This window comes from Cupressus sempervirens, chromosome 3, assembly GCF_028749045.1.
Source record: "Cupressus sempervirens isolate cs-2001-9-10 chromosome 3, ASM2874904v1, whole genome shotgun sequence".
Classification (NCBI taxonomy): Eukaryota; Viridiplantae; Streptophyta; class Pinopsida; order Cupressales; family Cupressaceae; genus Cupressus; species Cupressus sempervirens.
In genome coordinates, this window is record NC_143120.1 from 360,560,312 (window position 1) to 360,580,353 (window position 20,042).

At 33.2% G+C, this 20,042-nt stretch overlaps 1 pseudogene; it reads left to right on the forward strand.

Moving 5' to 3' along the window:
- Nucleotides 1-3,139: 3,139 nt before the first annotated feature.
- LOC149566490 (GDSL esterase/lipase At5g03600-like) lies at nucleotides 3,140-4,334 on the forward strand (annotated as a pseudogene).
- Nucleotides 4,335-20,042: the final 15,708 nt, after the last annotated feature.

Consider the following 20,042-nt stretch of genomic DNA (forward strand, 5'->3'; position numbering starts at 1 on the left):
ATATAGATTAACTTTCTATTTTTAAAATCTTAATTTCTAAAAAGAGTATGAGAAAAAAAATTGAAGTGTATAAAAGGAAAAGTAAACTTTTAAGGAAGAGAGCAACAACTTTTCACAAGAACATTTTATTTTTATGCTTAATTAATTTTTTTTTAAACAAAATTAAAATATGTTCTATGAAAGTAGTTATTTGTTGTCACATTTTTTACACTATAATTTTTTTGACTTAATGGTTGATAAGTGTTAGAAATGGAAAAAGAAATATGTAAATAAGCAATACCCGGAAAGAATCTAAGTGAGTAAATGCATGAAAAGATATTACCATAAAATAGAAGAGAGAAAGCTTCAAGCTCCAACACCATGAGACAAGATATTTGGAAAGGGGAAAGCAAAGAAAACCCCTTGTGACATTATGAATGAGGCATGAAAAGCCTAAGAATAAAGAGAGAGAGAGCAAGAGAGCAATGGCTCATACAATATTTGAGAAGAGGAAGAAACCTCATTGTGAAATGAGAGAGGAGGGTCATCTCTTAAATAGAGATGAGAGAGAGGAGTTAGAATGTAACTCCCATGTCTATGAATGCCACCATTCATAAGTGTGTGAAGCCAAGTGTGAGATTCCTCTTAAGGAGGAATAATCTAAATTACAATATATATTTGTCCTCACATATTCCACTAGATGACGAAATAAGATGTAGTGGAAAAAGGACAAAAAAGAAATATATTAGGATACCTTGGCTTATATCCTAATATATTACAACAATAAAGAAATGAGTTCTAACCTTGGTTTATAAATACACCAAGGAAAGATTACAACTTCTAACACTCCCCTTCAATCTTTACTTGGGGAAATTACATCAAAGGGTATTAAACCCATAATTTTTACAAAAAACTGCAACTTAATCTTCAATATGGAGTAATTTGATTGTCTTCAAGCCATATGGTACATTTGCAGATCCAAGAGAAGTACATGAGTCCTTTGAATGTGATCAAGTGGAAGCATAGACACCTCTTCATATGTGGGAAAACCAAGAAGGTTCCTTGATGGACCATTCAATGTAATTCTACTTGTGTCACTTGAAAAAAAGAGAACAACAAGACAAATATCCACAAGTAGAATGCCATCATATATGCAAATTCGAAATCCTTTTGAATAAGGATAATAAAACTCTCATAGAGAAACAATGAGTAAAACATGTTACCACAAAACAATGGAGATCACCTGATATCAAGATAAAGTATATGCTCAAAAAATTGTCAACAAGGACAAATCGAGTAAAAAGCTTGATCAATGCTCTCATGAAAAGAATATTATACTAATGCAGAAATGACCACAGACAAGGCCAACTAATGATACACACATCAACATTGCATCAATCACGTGGATATAGACAGTCCACTTAATGAATCATCCCACTGCAAGTTAATGGGTGATCAATCCATAACATGCATGACTCATGATCTAAGCAATAAAGTATGCAGATCATTATCACATTAATATATGAAAATAAAGTAAAAAGAGAGACATGCTGATCAAATTAGTATTATCATGATTTGTTAGGATACTCAAATGAACAGATTATGAGGATATAACAACATATTGCCTTCAAATTGTATCAAATCATCTGAATTTGGAGGGAAAACTCCAATAATAGCATCCTCTTCATTGAGGAACAAAAATGGAACAACATGGAGGGAAACTCCATAAAAATATTATCCTATCAAAATGGAACAGATAGGATCAAATGGAGGGAAACTCCATATAAAATGAGTGCATACCAATATAGGATGGAGGGATACTCCATGGGCCAGATAAGGAAACTATGTATCAGTTATACTGAGGGGACCTACATAGTTAACCTTGAAAAAATATTAAGCTCCCTATGCAACTCAAAAAAAATATCATATAAATCATGTAGATCAATTGGTATAAAACCAGAAAGTGCCAACATGGGCATAGAACAATGCTATAAAAGCATAAAAGTGCAACTATGGGCACATCAAAATATCAAAATGAAGGCAAATGTGTAAGATTACTCATAATCCAATTAAGTAAAATGATTTAAGGAAGATCAACTAAATATAGATATCAGGTATAAAACTCCATTAAGGGTAAACATGGGTATGAAAATTATTTTGTGAAGGTATAAAGGATGGGCCCACCATCAAAGACAAGAATCCTCAAAAAAGGAATTATAAATGAGGATATTAAAAAAACTTAACTTTTTATGTTAAAAATAAAAATAAAACTTTGATTAGTTTTAATTTTTACTTCTAAGAAAACTCCTCAAAAAGAAAAAACCTCCTTAAACTTCTCCCTTTTTTTACTTAAAATCATGTAAAGGAGTAAGAGAGATTTAAAATAAAATATTGCACTTGTCTGACAAAGAATGATTACATGCCAAAAATAGGTTGACAAGAGGCAATAATAAAAGCAAAAGATGCCTCTGTCTAGAGCTCAAAAAAAGAAAAAGGAATCCTCACATATGAGCAAAAAAAAAAAACATTAGAGGAATAATTCTTCTGCAAATATAGAAACTGTATTTGCCAAATAATCAGAAAGAGCTAAGTTTGGTAAAGAGCAGAAGAATCGCTAAACACAAGGAATATTATTTATAGTGCATGCATTCATATTCAAAGAAGGGGCACGACAGTGCACGTGAAGGCATGAGCATGCAAGGTGGACAGTTACAAGGTGAAATGTATGCAAGAAGGGATGAGCTCAGAAAAGCCTGTTACTATCATAGTAACTGATGAATGTCCAGGAGGATGTGAAGATAATATATTGAGAATAAATTTAAATCCACGGCCTTCGACTGCCACATGAATCTCATCCTCTGTGATTGCGAGGAGTTCAGGAATCTCCTGCCCAAGAAAGGTGAAAGAAGAAAGAAGAAAGAGAGGAGAGGCAAATGTTGGGCCTCATCCTTCTGCGTGGTGAGGAGGTCATATTAAGAATGGGAGCAGCACCACAAGTTAGTTGGTAGCCGCTGTACCTGCTCACCAAAACCATCTGCCTATGCCTTTAATTGCCCCCATATGACCGTTCCCTCAGAAAACACAGCACACATTTCCTCATCAACAATGGCGATTTCGCCAGTTTGCAGGAAATGCAGAGAGTAGAAAAGAAATTTAGAGCATGTTTGTGTTTGGGGATTCTTACACAGACATAAGAAATCATGATCGATCGGCCATTGCATGGCAGCCTCCCTACGAAATCACTTTCCCTGGGCGGCCCTCTGGACGCCACTCTGACGGAAGAGTCCTCAGGATGGGTATGCTTATAATGCAAATGGGAGAGATTTGACAAGCAGGGTTGCTATGGACTGTGAGTCCGCCATGAAATTTCTTTACAGGAAGAAGAAGCAGCGATGGAGAATGGGATTGTGCTTTTTCGGCCACAGGAAAAGATTGCTCGGGCAGGCTGAAAACAATAACAATGCATGGCTTCTGGAGGAAAATAATAAAGATGAGTGCAATGGGTGTAATGGGCTAGTTATTAAATTAATAAAACTGTCTTCTCAAAACCCTATTCATGCCTTCCGGACACCACCTATAATAGGGAAGTGATTCCCTTAAATTGTAATGATTGAATTGAAATTATCTATCATTTCCTCTTTCTCCATGCTCAAAGCTGATTGTCAAACTAATACGATCTGAGACCACAAAAATAATAAAGCCTGTGCAAAACGAGAGAAAGAATGGAGTCCATTAGTTAATTCAAAGAGTTTTTCTGGTACAAATAACGTGCTTGCCATCTTCATCGGCCCCACACTTACAACAATGAAACCGCGAGCACCGTACCGTAACAGGCACACACTTATTTACGCAGAATAATCAAGATGCTCACTCTTTAACCTCAACTGCGCAGAATATCTGGATATTTTAGCAGGTCAGTGTACTGAGATGGAATCAAAATCAACTTTGCTTTGCAATGCTTTTTTCATTTTTGCTTTACAAATTCTTTTTCTTTGCATTTGTTTTCGAACTTCTGTACTTCGAGTAGGCCAGGGGTAACACAACTGTGTATATAGAGGCAGGCTGAGGCATGGCAAATTAGTTCCTCTCTCATCCTCTTCTCAATCTCGGGCAATGATTATGGCTTCTACGTGCAATGCAAACAAACAGATGTGGGGCTGGCTGGTTTTGTGCAGGCGGTGATAAAACAGTTTGGGGTGGATTTGGAAACATTATATGGGATGGGGTTTCGGTAGTTTTCCATTACAAACATGGGGCCTTTGGGATGCCTTCCTCTCTACACATCCAGCAGTAACTACAACACTTGTAATGACACGAAAAATGCACTGGTTGAGAATCATAATGAATGTTGGTGAAACAGAAACCATCCTTCCCTCCTAACCGCAGAACAGAAACCAAAAGATATTACAAACGGAGCTGGTTAAAGCTTACACCAGGATTAACAGACATAAAAAATGGATAACCATAAGCAAAATAGATTAGACAAAACAAGAGTAAAAAAAAATTGATATCTAGATAGGAAAACCCTTTGGTGGCAAGCCTTCCAAAGGGGGTTAGATGAAAACTAATAGAAAATAAGAAGTAACCTACACAAATTAGAGCACACAAAAGTTAATCGGGTTTGGCGGTAAACCAACCAAATCCAAAAAAAAAAAAATTCAATTTCTTCCATCTTAAAAAGATTAAAGAAGAAATTAGTGAAATCTCTCTCAAGTGTCTCCAAGAATCGTACCTTCATGCAAACACTCAAAACAAAGATTAAACTGCTCTGATACCATGTTAGAAATGGAAAAAGAAATCTGTAAATAAGCAATACTAGGAAAGAATCTAAGTGAGTAAATGCATGAAAAGATATTACCATAAAATAGGAGAGAGAAAGCTTCAAGCTCCAACACCATGAGACAAGATATTTGGAAAGGGGAAAGCAAAGAAAACCCCTTGTGACATTATGAATGAGGCATGAAAAGCCTAAGAAGAAAGAGAGAGAGAGCAAGAGAGCAATGGCTCATACATTTAGGCTTCTTACATTATTTTTGGGTGCGCAATTTCAGCAAACACCCAAAAATTTCTCTCTCTCTCAAAGATCATATTTTCAATATATTTTAGATAAATGTAAAATGAATGAATCTGATTTAATTTTTAGTCCTTGTGGATTAAGAATTAAACTAATAGTTGATATAGAAATGATATGAATTATGGAATTGTAATAAAATAATTAATGTAACCAACAATATTCAAGAACAAGTTTGAAAGAGATGTATGCAATCTATAAGACCCTGGAGTTCATGTAATTTCAAAAACTAGTTTACAAAATTTTCACGAGATCCCAAGGGTCACCGAAAATGCTTAGAATTCAAAATGAAAAATTTGAATAATATTATTAAAACAAAGATAAAAGAATATCAAAATATTGTATACATTTCTAAATCAACTTTGAAGATCCATAAATCTTTTCTCGATGCTAAAAAAACTATTTACACCATTAAAAAGATCTCCAAGAGCTCTAGTTCCAATCCCTTAAAATGATAACTTCAACAATTAGGTCAATAGTTTGTTGAAAGTTCAAAACCCAAATCATTATCTAAAGACCACTTAAATCATCATATTAAAGTTATAGAGAAAATTCTAATCTATATTATCTTAATGTTGGTATATTTTATGATGCATGTAGTAAAATTATTTAAAAGGTTAAACTAATACAATTCTAGATGAAATCCCAATGAAAGGCGATCCACATGTTATTATTTCTTTTTTGGCTCATGTCTCATATACTAGTAAGAAGTAACAATCTACTTCTCTACCTCTAATAAAGTTGAAATATAGGTTGTAAAAATGCAGCCAAAGATGTGTTATGGTTAAGAAGATTTCTTGAAGACTTGGGTCTACTGCAAGAGGCTCCTAAATGTTTGTATTGTGATGATAAAAGAGTTATTATTTTGAAAAATAATCCCATATTTCATGTAGCCTGACAAAGCACATTAATATTTTACATAACTTCATGTTGGGGGGAAAATATAAGAAACACAATTTTCTCAAAATTATGTTATAAACCACTTTGTAAAGATTAATTTGTCCATCATTGTAATCTTGGATTATGACCCATTCAAGTGTTTGATGTAAACTACCCAAGAAAAGCTTTGACCGAGTAGTGGAGGATTGATGTTTCAAATCAAGATATATAAAGGATATTTCATTTTAAATGATAGTTATATAAATAATCTTAAGGTTCATCCCTACATGTCTTTTGTCCTATTTAATTTTCCATATCTATGAGTAAGAACATAACTCATTTAAATTATTTATAATATGTAGAATTTTAGAGGTAATGTGTAGAATCCTTCTTATGAGGATTTTGACACTTTCCACACACATGGGATGATAAACGATGTTCTTAGACTAGGACATTACATTTGCAAATCCTCTATCATATCTATTTATTTGAGGTCTTTCTCTCATTTCTTCTCATGAAGCATTTTATGTTAAGTTCCCTCTATCTCTTTCTCTCTTTGTAAATTATTAGGTTTTATGTAATCAACATATGTAGAATTTTAGAGGTAATGTGTACAATCCTTCTTATGAAGATTTTGACACTTTCCACACACATGGGATGATAAACGATGTTCTTAGACTAGGACATTTCATTTACAAATCCTCTATCATATCTATTTATTTGAGGTCTTTCTCTCATTTCTTCTCATAAAGCATTTTATGTTAAGTGCCCTTTATCTCTTTCTCTCTTTGTAAATTATTAGGTTTTACATAATCAACATATGTAGAATTTTAGAGGTAATGTGTAGAATCCTTCTTACGAAGATTTTGACACTTTCCACACACATGGGATGATAAATGATGTTCTTAGGCTAGGAAATTACATTTGCAAATCCTCTATCATATCTATTTATTTGAGGTCTTTCTCTCATTTCTTCTCATGAAGCATTTTATGTTAAGTGCCCTCTATCTCTTTCTCTCTTTGTAAATTATTAGGTTTTACGTAATCAACATAGTATTAAGGGATTTTAAAAAAAAAACTTTCCCCTCTTAAAAATTATTGTATCTCCTTCTTGAATTTAGTGTTCACATTCTTTGCTCTAATTTTATTTACATTCAATGACAATTTTATACTTCAAAGTTTTATTCTTGGATTAGTTTTTTCTATTATTTTGTGTTAATCTCCTTTCAATTATATATTATTCACAAGATCTTATATAAAAATATAGTTTGTTCCATTATATTTTTTTATCAACACAACAGTATATTGGTGTATGCATTAACATTGCACATAAGCTCTTGAGTTTATTTAGGAAGAAAAATTCTTCTAGATAAATATAGTTGTGCATTAGCTAATTAAATTAGGCATATTGATTTTGTGTCTAATTAGTTTTATCCACCTAATTGGAAAATTTATTATCATAAATTGTATTAATTACTCTCACTTTCTTCTTTATAAGTATTGGGGTTTTATAGTGTAAGATATTTCATTCTCGTTAATGCATTGTGTAGATTTTGTAGTGAAATATCTTAGGGTTTCTCCTCATTAATTTTGGTGAAGACCTATGGTTAGGATTTCAACATAGGTTCCTAAGTGCATCGACATGGTATCTGAGTGACTGTGAATATAGCCCCTTTCTACTTAGTGAGTTTTCAACTAGGTTTTTTTGTCTATGAGTTACACTACTCTATCAGTTGATTTTGTCTTGTATCAATAGTTGGACGAAAACCTTTTGCAATTAAAAAATAATCATCTTGATATTTCCTTTTCTATTGGTCTTTTTTTTTTCATTTATCTTGATATCATCATAAGAGTCATGTGGAGGTATTTAAGTATATCTTAAGGTACATTCAAGGAACTACACAATTTGGTATACACCACACACTAGGTGCTTCTTAGATTGTGGGCTTTACTAACTTGGATTAGGTTGGTAAAGTTGATTATCAAAATTATACTTTTATCTTTTTCTTTTGTCCTGGTTTTGGTCTAGTTGCTTGCTCTTGCAAGAAGTAAAATTTTATTACATTATCATTAACTAAGGTTGACTAATGCGAATTCTTGGCTAGTCAAGAGGTTCTTTGACTTTGATATTTGGTAGTTGAGTTTGGATTTCTTTTCTATCATACTACTACTCCTTGGTGTGATAATCAGAGATCCATACACATTTCTTACAATCTAGTGATGCATCAATGTACCAAGCATATTGATATCTATATTCACTGCAACAAGAAACTCATTCAGGATGGTGTCCTTTACTTAGATTATTTGTCCAGAGAATAGTAGCTTGTAGAAATCTTCACTAAGCCTTTTGCATCTCATTTATATCTTCAATTGTGATTGATGTTAGGTGTAAAAGAAGTACTCCTTGGGGGCTCTTAAAGATTCATCCTGTTGACATTATTTTCAATTAGTGACTTAACACTTAGTTAGTTGTTTACATTGCTACCAAGGTCCATATACAAAAAGAAGAGTCTACTAAGCTTCATAGTGTCTACCGAGCATCTAAGATATAATATAGTGCATATCATGCTTTACAGTGTCTGTTGAGCTTTAGAGACAAATGGCAGTATAAGCTGAGCTTAGCAGAGTCTACTGAGCTCCAAAAGAGAAATTAGTTACTAATGAGCTCATCAGTGTAAGTGATGAATATTTTAGTGTTAACCGAGCTCTATAGTGTTAAACAAGTGTATCGATGCCTACTGAGCTAGCAATGTTAATGAAGTGAATGAAGATAGTGTTGACTAAGCCACAATGTCTACAGAGCCCTTTAGTATTTGTCGAGCTCTCTAGTGTTCGTTGAGTCACCAAGTGCTAACTGAGTTCACAAGATACTTCAAGTGATCAATGTGGATTGAGAAATTAGTGTCAATCGAGTGCCAAAGCTTGCCAAGTTGATAGTGATTCTGAGTAACAAAATATCACCCGAGTTGTGTTCAGAGCCTGAGTTTCAGCAACAATTGACTTAGTGTAGATTAGTTTGGTGTTGTAGCCAACACAAGAAGGTAATGAATTGGATTGGTATATATGTAATGCATTGTATCATAACCAAATGAAAAATATGAAAGTAAGAAGAACAAGCATGAGTACGAATTAGAAGAAGGCTACAAGAAGTATAAGGAAAAGCATAGTTTTATCTATCACAACAAGGTGATCAGTCTATATCAAAGGAATCTGATACAAAAAACCAATTTGCAGAGCAAAGATCAATTGTTGATTCATCCTAATAGGTGTAATTAGTCAAATCCTTTAACAAGGTGGACTTAACAGTCTATTGTTGAATCTCCTAATAGAGTGCATACTTCATTGTATGTTGAAAATCCTTTTACAAGGTGGACCTAATTAGTCCTTATTGCTCCTAATGGGGAAGATCACCGGAAGTGATCAATTGTAAGCCTTAACATGCCAACTTTATACTGCAGTAATAAAGCTTGTGGGTATCACCCCCACCCCAGTTTTACTTTCTATTTGGAAGGTTTCTAGGTCACCAAATATTGTGTCAAAGTGTTATGAATGTTACTGCTTTCATTCTTTCATGCATTAATTGGTGAATTAAATTAAAAAAATTATTGGTTCCTGATTCACCCCTCCCCTCTCAGTAACCTTGCCTACCTTATATTTCCAATACATCCTTCCTTCGTGTTGGTACCCATATAGACCCAGTTATTTAAAGTTTTAGTTTTAGATCTTTAACCTCTTTGAACTAAGTTCAAAGTAGTTCAAAGTGGTTCAATTTGTTGAAACAGGTTCAAATGGTTTGTTGGCTCGAGACAATTTAGCCTACAAGTTCGAGTTCACGTTTTGTATTTCATCAAGCTAATCATTATCTATAATATTCAAGCTCAAATTCAAAGCTCAGAGGTCATGGGTTGAAGATATTAATCAATTTGAGAGTAAAAATTCAACATAGTGAATTGGAAGCCTCAAAGCCAGTTCAAACCAATATTGCATATGGTTGAGTTAAATTTGGTATAGATTATTGTACCCAGATGATATGGCCTAGATTAGCTCATGTGAATGCTTCAAAGTATATGCAGGTGCATTTTGAATCATGGTGATCCAAGTACTCTAGATTCGAAGTCATCAAGTCACAAATTTAGAGCGATCCATGGGGAAGATGTTAATCTATAAAGAAATATTTTGACATGTGTCGATGCATATGGGATGGTAAAGAATGATGGTTAATTTAGTCTTATATGCTCCATCAAGAAATTATAGAGGAACTGCACTTTTCATGAGCTCAATAAGTCAAAGGAAAATTGATCAACAAGATTGAGAGAAGGCTTGATGACAAGTGATAGTGATGACTCAAACATAGTTAGGGAATCCTACAATTCCATATTACTTTCAGTGCTCCAACAAATCTTCTTCATTCAACTTCATTGTACTTTATTCAATCCTTGAAAATTTTCAATGGAGACTTTGAACACGAGAGACCATGGACACACACCCATAAAGGATAAGCTTGCAGGACCTCATTCTCAGTGAATGCTACCCATAATGAGAAATGTTCAACATTTTGTCCAAATGCATGTTATCACTCCTCCCTACTGCCTAGTGTTGGAGGTTTTCATCATGAGAGAAATGAAGTATTCATGGATGAAGGGAGAGCCTATATTCTTCCAAAATAAATTGGCATGACAAATATGGCACCAATCTTTTTAATGGTCAGCTAAAGGAGACCCAACATCTAGACTTCAACAACAATCAAGACCCTCGATAGCTCATCTGGTGTCTTGGTTATGCTAATCATGTTTAGTGAAAGAGTTTAGATTTGTATGACATCTGTAGCCACAAATTTGAAAGAGAAGAGTGCACCAAGAATGGCCAATAATGGATGGTGACCCCGAATGCATGTAGAGATAGGAAAATTGGAGCATGAGGGACAATTATCCACCCATGCAACACAAACATTATTCTTGTTTTGCAAGTTCAAAGACAATAAGAGGCTTGGTGATTCCTCTCCATCCAATTGTAAAGATGGGAATAAAGGCTATAGTTGTGGTACCTACTTGTTAAATATCTATAGCTCCCTGGTTTCTTTTCATCACCCAATATGCTAATAAAAGGAATTACATGAGATATTTTGGTTAGGGTGTATCAAAGTGTTGAAGGTGGGAGCTATGCACATGTAAGACACAATGTGATTATCATAAGTTTCATCACGCTCATGATTGAATACAACATTATATCTTGGGATACAAGCTCTATGTGTTGGATATGCATTGATAAAGGTTTTTTTCTTCACATATTAGAACAAATTGCAATGGTAATGGAATAGGGATCACCATATCACTATTAGTTGCACCCCATCCACCCAAAAAGTATGCACATGTTTCTAAGTTTAGGAACCCTGATTAAAAGGGTTAATTCCAAAAGAAAGGATGAGAAGATACTACACATGCATATCTCATGGATAAATGCCTCATCATGTAGTATGATTTCATTCTCTCTTGAATCATAACTCACAACATTCTTGTGTGACCACAATGTAAAGGGAATGATTGAGATCAAAGGTTGAATGATTAGCAACTACTAAACATATTTGCATCCACTTGGGTTAAAGTGTCCAAGCTCATCATGGAAAATTTCAAGGCTCTGTGGGAGAATGGAGAAGTTCATTATCCCATCATTGGGTATGTCATGCAAAGTATAAAGATAGATTAGAAAGAGTGCCTTGTCCCTCTATCATCAACCCAATGATTTGGGATAGTAGATGGTAAAAGTTCTTCTCCACAAATATGACAAGCTCAGTTTTAGTTCCAAAGTCTGCAAGGAAGGAACATGTGAGCCATGAGTTGAAGAGATATTGGAGGTGTCAACAAGATGATAACAAAAGGCCAAAGAATAGGTATCAACAGAGCACCTCGAGGTAGTATGAAGAATTGTGTTATGAAGTCTGTGAATGGAAATAAAAAAACCACTTAAATTCAGGATGACAAAGTGTGATCTATGCTAGAGCTTTTAAACAAAAATATGATTGTGCAAACCAATAATTTATTCCTGACAGGTGTAGATAATCCCATAAAAATTTCTTAACATATGGTGTTATCAATCCAAGAGTGTCCAAGTGTTGTGGATATATGTAAACCAATCGAGTAAATCTCATGTAGAAGTAATAATAAAATTTTGTAAGCTATGAGAAGACTCTGGTAATCAAGGGAAGTGAAATAAAAAGGAAAGATCAATTACTAAGTTTGTCAAGAATTAGTTCAATAGAAATTTGAAAGAAACTTCTGAGAGACGAAAATAAATAGGAACCTTAAGTCTGAAAAGAGGTTCTAGTTTTTCTTAATTTTTCTTGGGGGAGACTTTGAGTGGCAGCAGAATAAGGATTTGTGAATACAAGGAGAGAAGGGAGACATTTTTCCAGATAGTGGTTTTTGTGTGTATTAAACAATAAAGTCTATTTTGTTTTTTGTTTATTCAGAGGAGGGTTTTTTTAGTGAACTAGAACTTCAAGTTTGCATTTTAAATCTCTAATCAATGTTGATCTTTGCATTTTCTTATTTATCTCTAAATGTAGTTTGATATATATGATTATTGTCACAGTTATATTTTGGACTTTGTACTTTAATTATTTGTTTGTTTGGAAAGGACCATTCATCTTTCTCTCTATGTTCATTATGTAATGTAGTGTTCTAATAAATGAACTTTGTGTTGTTTACTATTTATTTCCTTTCATTCACTTAGTTTTTTTGCATCTATGTCATATTTATGGATAGATGTTTGTAAACCTTTCTGCTTTCTGGTTAAAAGCATTATCAATCATAGTGTAGTCTATTCATTGTAAATTCTACATAGGGAGTTGTACCTGTATAAATTCAAAGGGCACTTACATTATTCAATAGCGAAGTGACCCAACTGTTTTGTTGATTTAATCTTCCTATCTGGGCATTTTGGAGTTAATTTGTACACATTTATTTGGAGGACAATCTGTTCACTAACACTTTCAAATTTTATTTTAAAGATTTTTTTCCTCTCTTTTAAGAGAATTATTTTCCCCAATATTTCTCTACTTTATACATTTGGGGGAGACTTATATTTCATTTTATTATAGTTGTATATGAGTACCTAAATATAGATAGGACCCATAATGCACCTCATATTGCATATTGTATTTTCATTTCTTGATTGCGTTGGAAACTACAATTGGAACAATTGTTATGTTTTCATTGATGTCAAACCTTATAGGTGAGACAATTTTCTATTTGTTTTAAGTTTCATATCTAGATGATTGATGAATAGGATTTGAGAGAAGACATAACCAAAGAACATAGAGGAAAGGCTGAGTTATGAGGAAACTACAAGGGACACTTGATTAGTTAGACAATGAAAAGATAAAATAATTGTTTAATTCATGTTATTAGAAAAGAAGACAGTTGTATAAAAGGCTTGTAGAAGTCATCAAAGAATGACCAAGTTCATAGGCCTGACTAAGAAAAAGAGAAGAAGATTAAGGAGCTTGAAGTTTATACTAAGTGATTCTAGTGTCGATCAAGTGCCAAAATATGTTGAGAAGAAGTAGTGTTGACTGAATATCAGTATTGACTGAGTATTAGTATATGTGTCGAACAAAAATATTAGTAGCATTTGAATAACCTAGTAATGATCGAGTGTTAGAGCATAATGTTGGCCAAGGGACAACATTTGATAGTCTAGGAGGAAATTGTGATTTCCAACCAACATAGTTGATTTCTTGGAATATGTAAAGTATGTTGAAGATAAGAAATGATATGTTGGATCATTTAAATCAAGGGTAACCATGTTTAAACATTTCTATGAAAGGATTCAAGGAGAAGTTTCTAAAAGAGAAAAGAGGACATGAAATGTTGGATAGATTTGATGAATCTAACCTAAACCTAAGATTTATGGTGATGGTTAAGCAAAAAAAGATCAAAATTACCTATTTAAGGAGGTATAAGGATAACCTAAAAGAGATGGGAGCTATTGTTGATGCTATTGATTAAAAAAATTGAGCAAGGAGGCTAAGAATTATTGTGAAGAGTGATTGCTTGAAGGGTTACCAAGTGAATTAGAGACTAAGATGACATCGAAGGCCAGTCAGTGGATCAACATGTGAGCTGAACTATGATCTATATTTGTAAAGTGAGTTGTATTTTTCAGATCAAAACTTACTATTAATTTCTAACCATTATATCAATATTGAACTCCTTTAATCAAGGTTGACCTAACAGGCATATGTAAATACTTTAATCAAGGTGGCATTTTAATGGAATGTTCTAAATTCCTCTAACAAGGCCACTCCTAATAGGGTGATTAAATACTTTGGTAGGGTCATACTTAATAGTGTGTTTTGTAACCTTTAATAGGGTCAGCTCCTAATATAGCTCACTTTAGAAGAGTGAAATATTGGTGGCATGTTACTGGTAGTTTTTATCCAAATTGGGTTTCCTTCATTAAATCCTAGTGTCAACTTGTGTGAATGTTTTGAGATGTTTTATTGTTTATGTTTTATATTTTTCAAGTTTTTAATTATTAGGATAGTGGACTACTAGTTAATGTTATTAATAATCAGCTTTAGAGATTGAGCCATTGATGATCAGATATAGATTAGTTGGATTTTTTTAATATTCAATTGGTACATATGGACCTTGGATAACGGATTCAACCCCCTCCCTCAGTTATTCTAAACATTCTAACAATTGGTATTAGAGCTTTGGTGCTTGTAGAGAAAATTTTGAAGGTACTTGAAGCTAAAGATCAAGATGTACAAAAAGGAGGTGCCAAGGTTGAATAAAGAGAACTTCCCTACATGGAAAAGCTTGATGAAGCTACATTTGATAGGAATCAGAGATGGTGCAATACACTTTGTGGAAAATTCATGTGTAGAGAAAACAATCCTTCCTCTGACAACCCAACAAATGAAAGAAAATAAAGAACACAACCAAGCTATGTTGGCGATAGAATCAACCCTAATCTATGTTGAGTTTGATGATATAAAAGACTAAAAAACACCAAGGAGATTTGGGACACACTGCATTCAATCTATGGAGGAGATTAAAATGTCTTGAGGGAAAAATATGAGAGCTTAAGAGGTAAGTTTGATAAAATGAGAATGATAGAAGGTGAAAATATTTTAAAGTATGGTGGAAGAATCAAAGAATTTTTAAATTCTATAAGAGGATCCAATGAAAAGATTGATGATGACAATAAAATTAGAAAGGTAATGAGAACTCTACTTCCTGTCTATGCTATTAGGATTTCTACAATATAAGAACTAAGATGTACTCCTGGTAATAACCTAACTTTAGAAGGTGTAATTGGTAGACTCAATTCTTTTGAGATGTCAAATTTTGATAATTTCACCCCTACCACTATTGAGTCTAGTTTCAAATCACAATTGGTCCTTAGTAAGAAAGGAAAATGAATATGTGTGAAGAGTGATAGTGATGTTTCTGATGATGAACTTGACGAGCTTGAAGCACTAATGGCTAGAATAATTCCAAGAGGTAGAGCAAAATACAAATTTAAACTTCCTATAATATTTTTCCATGTAATAAGGTTGGTCATATTACTACTAGATGTCTGGATAGAGAAGACACATATGAAAGAAGGGAAATCAAGTATAAAGGCAAAAGAAATGATAGAGATAATATGAGAAACAAGGACTACAAAGAAAAAGGTAAGAAATCATGTTACATTACTAAAGAAGAAACTAATAATGAATCTAAAAGTAATGATGAAGAAGCTGTTAATGTTGCTATGAAAGAAGAACTTGATGAAGATGTGAAAACTACATTAATTTCATGTGTAAGTAAAGGTAATAGGTGGATAATTGATAGTGGTTTCTCACATCTGATTACTAGTGATAAAAGTAAATTTAAAACCATGGAACCATACAAGGGTAGTTGTCTTAAGTTTGGTAATGATGCACCATGTCTCTTGAAAGGTAAATTATAATTGACTGATAAGATCAAGTGTGGCAATGTTTATTAGGTTGAGAGACTTAATTATAACCTATTGAGTGTTTTATAGTTGAACAAATTTAGATACAGGGTCTAATTCCATAACAAGAAGGCCAAGATATTTGATGATGCTAGAGAACTGATTGGTAGTGGTGATCAAACAAGAGGTAACTTGTTCTACCTAGATTTATTTGATGAGACATGCTTGTTTGCACAAAATGAAGACATGTGGTCATGGCATAAGAGGTTATGTCATGTGAATTTTGTAATTTCATAAGCATTAGTGAAATGAAAAGACTAAGAGGATTTCCAAAATTGAAGAAACTTGATAATGCTATATGTAGACAATGTGAATTGGGAAAAATGACAAAGTCTACTTTCAAGAGAAAGGCTTGCACATCTAATGATATTTTGGAACTGGTTCATACTAACCTTTGTGGACCTAGTGGTCTTCAAAGCTATTGTGGAGATAAATATTTCATTTTATTTGTTGATGACTATTCTAGGCTAATGATTGTAATATTTCTTAAAGAAAAATATGATGCTTTTTAGTTGTTTAAGTGGTGTTTGGTCAAAGTTGAAAATGAAATGTGTAAGTCTAAAGTGCTTGAGATCTGATAGAGGTGGAGAATTCATCTCTAGTGAATTCAACATATTCTACAATGATAGAGTTATCAAAAGGAAGATGTTAGCACACAAGACTTCTCCCTAGAATGGAAACGTTGAAAGGAGAAATAGATCAATCATGGATTTTGCTAGAACATTGATGATGGAGAAGAATGTGTCACAGAAATACTAGAGAGAAGTTGTAAGTACAACAATCAATACCTTGAATATAGTGCAAGTAAAGAAAGGTACCAATATGATACCCTTTTAGTTGTGGTATTGATATGCACCTAATGTAAAGTATTTTAAAGTCTTTGGAAGAAAATTCCATGTATTGAAGGATAATAGAAATGAAAAACTTGATGCTAAAAGTGATGAAGGCATATTCTTAAGATACTCCTCTAAGAGAAAATCTTAAAAGTGTTTGAGTTCTAACACTAACAAGGTTGTGGAAAGTGAAAATGTGAAAGTTGATAAATATGCATAAAGGAATGAAGTTGAATGCAAAATATAACTTGAAGATTATAACGCATTCATAAATGTGAGTGAAGGTGACCCCTACACCTTACCTGAGTAGAGAACAAATCCTCCAATAAACAACAAAATGTGAATGTTGGGTTGTAATAGCAAGATGCCTAGCAACAACAAAATGATGCTGACATACATATAGAAAATTTTGAACATCAGGAAGATAATGTCGAGCAAGCAGAACCTAAGTGAGAACCAGAAGCAAAGATACAAAATGAACTCTACACTAATTTTCAAGATGATTGTGTAGAAGAAGAGAGAAGAAAAGAACCTGTACTAGCAAAATATGTGAGAGGACATCATGCAATTGAGAACATCATTGGTAACAAAGAATCTTGATTTATGAGAAGAAAAATACTAAGGAGTGAGACATGCCTACTCAATGAATTTGAGCCCAAAATAATGAAATATGCTTTAGAGAATGAAGAATAGACTCAGGAAAGGAATAAAGAAATTGTACAGATAGAGAAGAACAAAACTTGGACATTGGTACTTAGACCCACGAACAAGAATTTTATTGAAACAAAGTGGGTATTCAGGAATAGGTTAAATGAAAAAGGTGAAGTCACAAGGAATAAGGGTAGACTTGTATGCAAAGGATATGCACACAAAGAAGGAATTGATTATGGGGAAACATTTTCCCCAGTTGCAAGATTAGAAGGAGTTAGAACACTACTTTCCTATTCTACTTATAAAGGATTTAAAGTGTACCAAATGGATGTCGAATCTACATTTTTGAATGGAATATTAGAAGAAAAAGTTTATATTAAACACTCATAAGGATTTGTTTTCCCTATAAAGAACATAGTATGTAAATTGCACAAGGCTCTATACAGTTTGAAACAAGCCCTTAGAGCATGGTATGAGAGATTGCACAATTATTTGGTGAAGATTGGATTTGCTAGAACTAACAATAACAAGAATCTATACTTGAAGACTGGTAGTAAAAATGAGATATTGTTATCTAATTTTTCTGTTGATTATATCATATTTGGATGAAAGGAAGCATTATGCAAATCATTTGCAAATGAGATGAGGAAAGAATTTGAAATGTCTATGTTTGGTGAGATAAAATTATTTTTTGGTTTACAGGTATATCAAATGAAGAAAGGTATCTATATTACTCAATCAAGATACATTAAGGAGATGATGAAAACCTTTGGAATGGAAGATTCAAAACTAGTGAGTACACCCATGGTGAGAGGACATAAACTATCCAAGAATGATGATTCTACTGATGTGAACCAGACATTGTATAGATAAATGATTGAAAAACTACAATATGTTATTCATAGAAGACCTGGTATTACATTAGTAGTTGGGATTGTTATAATATTTTCTACAAATCCTAAGGAAAAACACACGATGTTAGTGAAAAGGATACTGAGATATCTAAAAGGAACAAAAGACTATGGCTTATATGACAAAAAGAATGAAAAGTTTGGACTTAAAGTATACATAGATATTGATTGGGAAATAAATATGATGATAGAAAGAGTACAAGTGAAGAAGCTTTCTTTCTAGGCAAGAGACTAGTTTCATGAACAAGCAAGAAGAAAAATTGTATTTCTCAATCAATAACTAAAGCCAAATATGTGGCAACAACAGTGAATTGTTCAAATATTGTATGGATCAAGAAATTGTTGAAAGGGATGAAGGAGAGATCGCTGATTATGTTGTTATTTATTATAACAACACAAGTGGTATAAACATATCAAAAAATCTTGTGATGCACACAAAGACACAACATATTGCTATCAAGTATAATTACTTGAGAGAGTTACTTCAAGTCAAAGAAGTAGGATTGGAGTATGTGAACACTAAGGAGCACATAGCTGATATTTTTACCGAGGCATTATCTAAGGATGCTTATGAATATCCAAGAGGAAAATAAGGGGCGATTCCCTAGACAAGGCTACTTGAGATGGATCTCTACATCAAATGTGTTGATCATGATATCTTACAAATTGATGTAGAAAGTCATACTATAGGATTTACCTAAAGTAGTGAAGGAAGTAACAAAAAGTGAAGGAAGATGATAGATGATGAAGTCAACACTGATATTGAGATATCTACATGATAAAGATGTATGAGTGAGATGTTGTTTCCAAAGAGGGAGAATATGTAAGAGTTACCATGGCTTGAGAATAATAGGAAGGGGAGATTCATATTGGACTTACCATGGTGTAATGCAGTAATAGTTATTCAAAAAGAAATGTTGCGGAGAGGGAGTTGACATGTTACTAAAACAAGGAAGATGTATATCAAAGAGTGAGTTCATATTCCATGATCTAATATGATATTATGGGAATTGTATGGGAAAGAATCAGAATGAAACTAAGGATATTAATGAAGATCTTATACTAAACACAGAGGGAGTTTGCTCAAAGTAGTACATGTTTTGGATTGCATGGTAACTAAAGGTGTTGCCATCAATGCCAAAGAGGGAGATTGTTGGAAACTACAATTAGAACATTTGTTATATTGTCATTGATGTCAAATCTTATTGGTGAGACACTTTTCTATACGATTTAAGTGTCATATCTAGATGATTGATGAAGAATATTTGAGAGAAGACATAAAAAAGTACATAGAGGAAAGGTTGAGTTACGAGGAAACTATAATAGACACTTGATTAGTCAAACTTTGACAACATAAAGTGATTGTTTAATTCATGCTATAAGTGAAGAAGACAATTGTATTGAAGCCTTGAAGAAGTGATCAAAGAATGACTAAGTTCATAGGCTTGACAAAGAAAAAGAGTAGAATATTAAGGAACTTGAAGTTTATATTGAGTGATGCTAGTGTTGATCGAGTTCTAGTATGTGCCGAGAAGAAGTAGTGTCAACCAAGCATCAGTATTGACCATGTGTTAGTATATGCATCAAACAAAAATGTTAGTAGCAATCAAGTAACCCAATGATGATCAAGTTTTAGAGAAAAGTGTTAGTTGAGGGACAACATTTGACAGTTTATGAGGAAATCATGATTTCCAGCTGACGTAGTTGATTTCA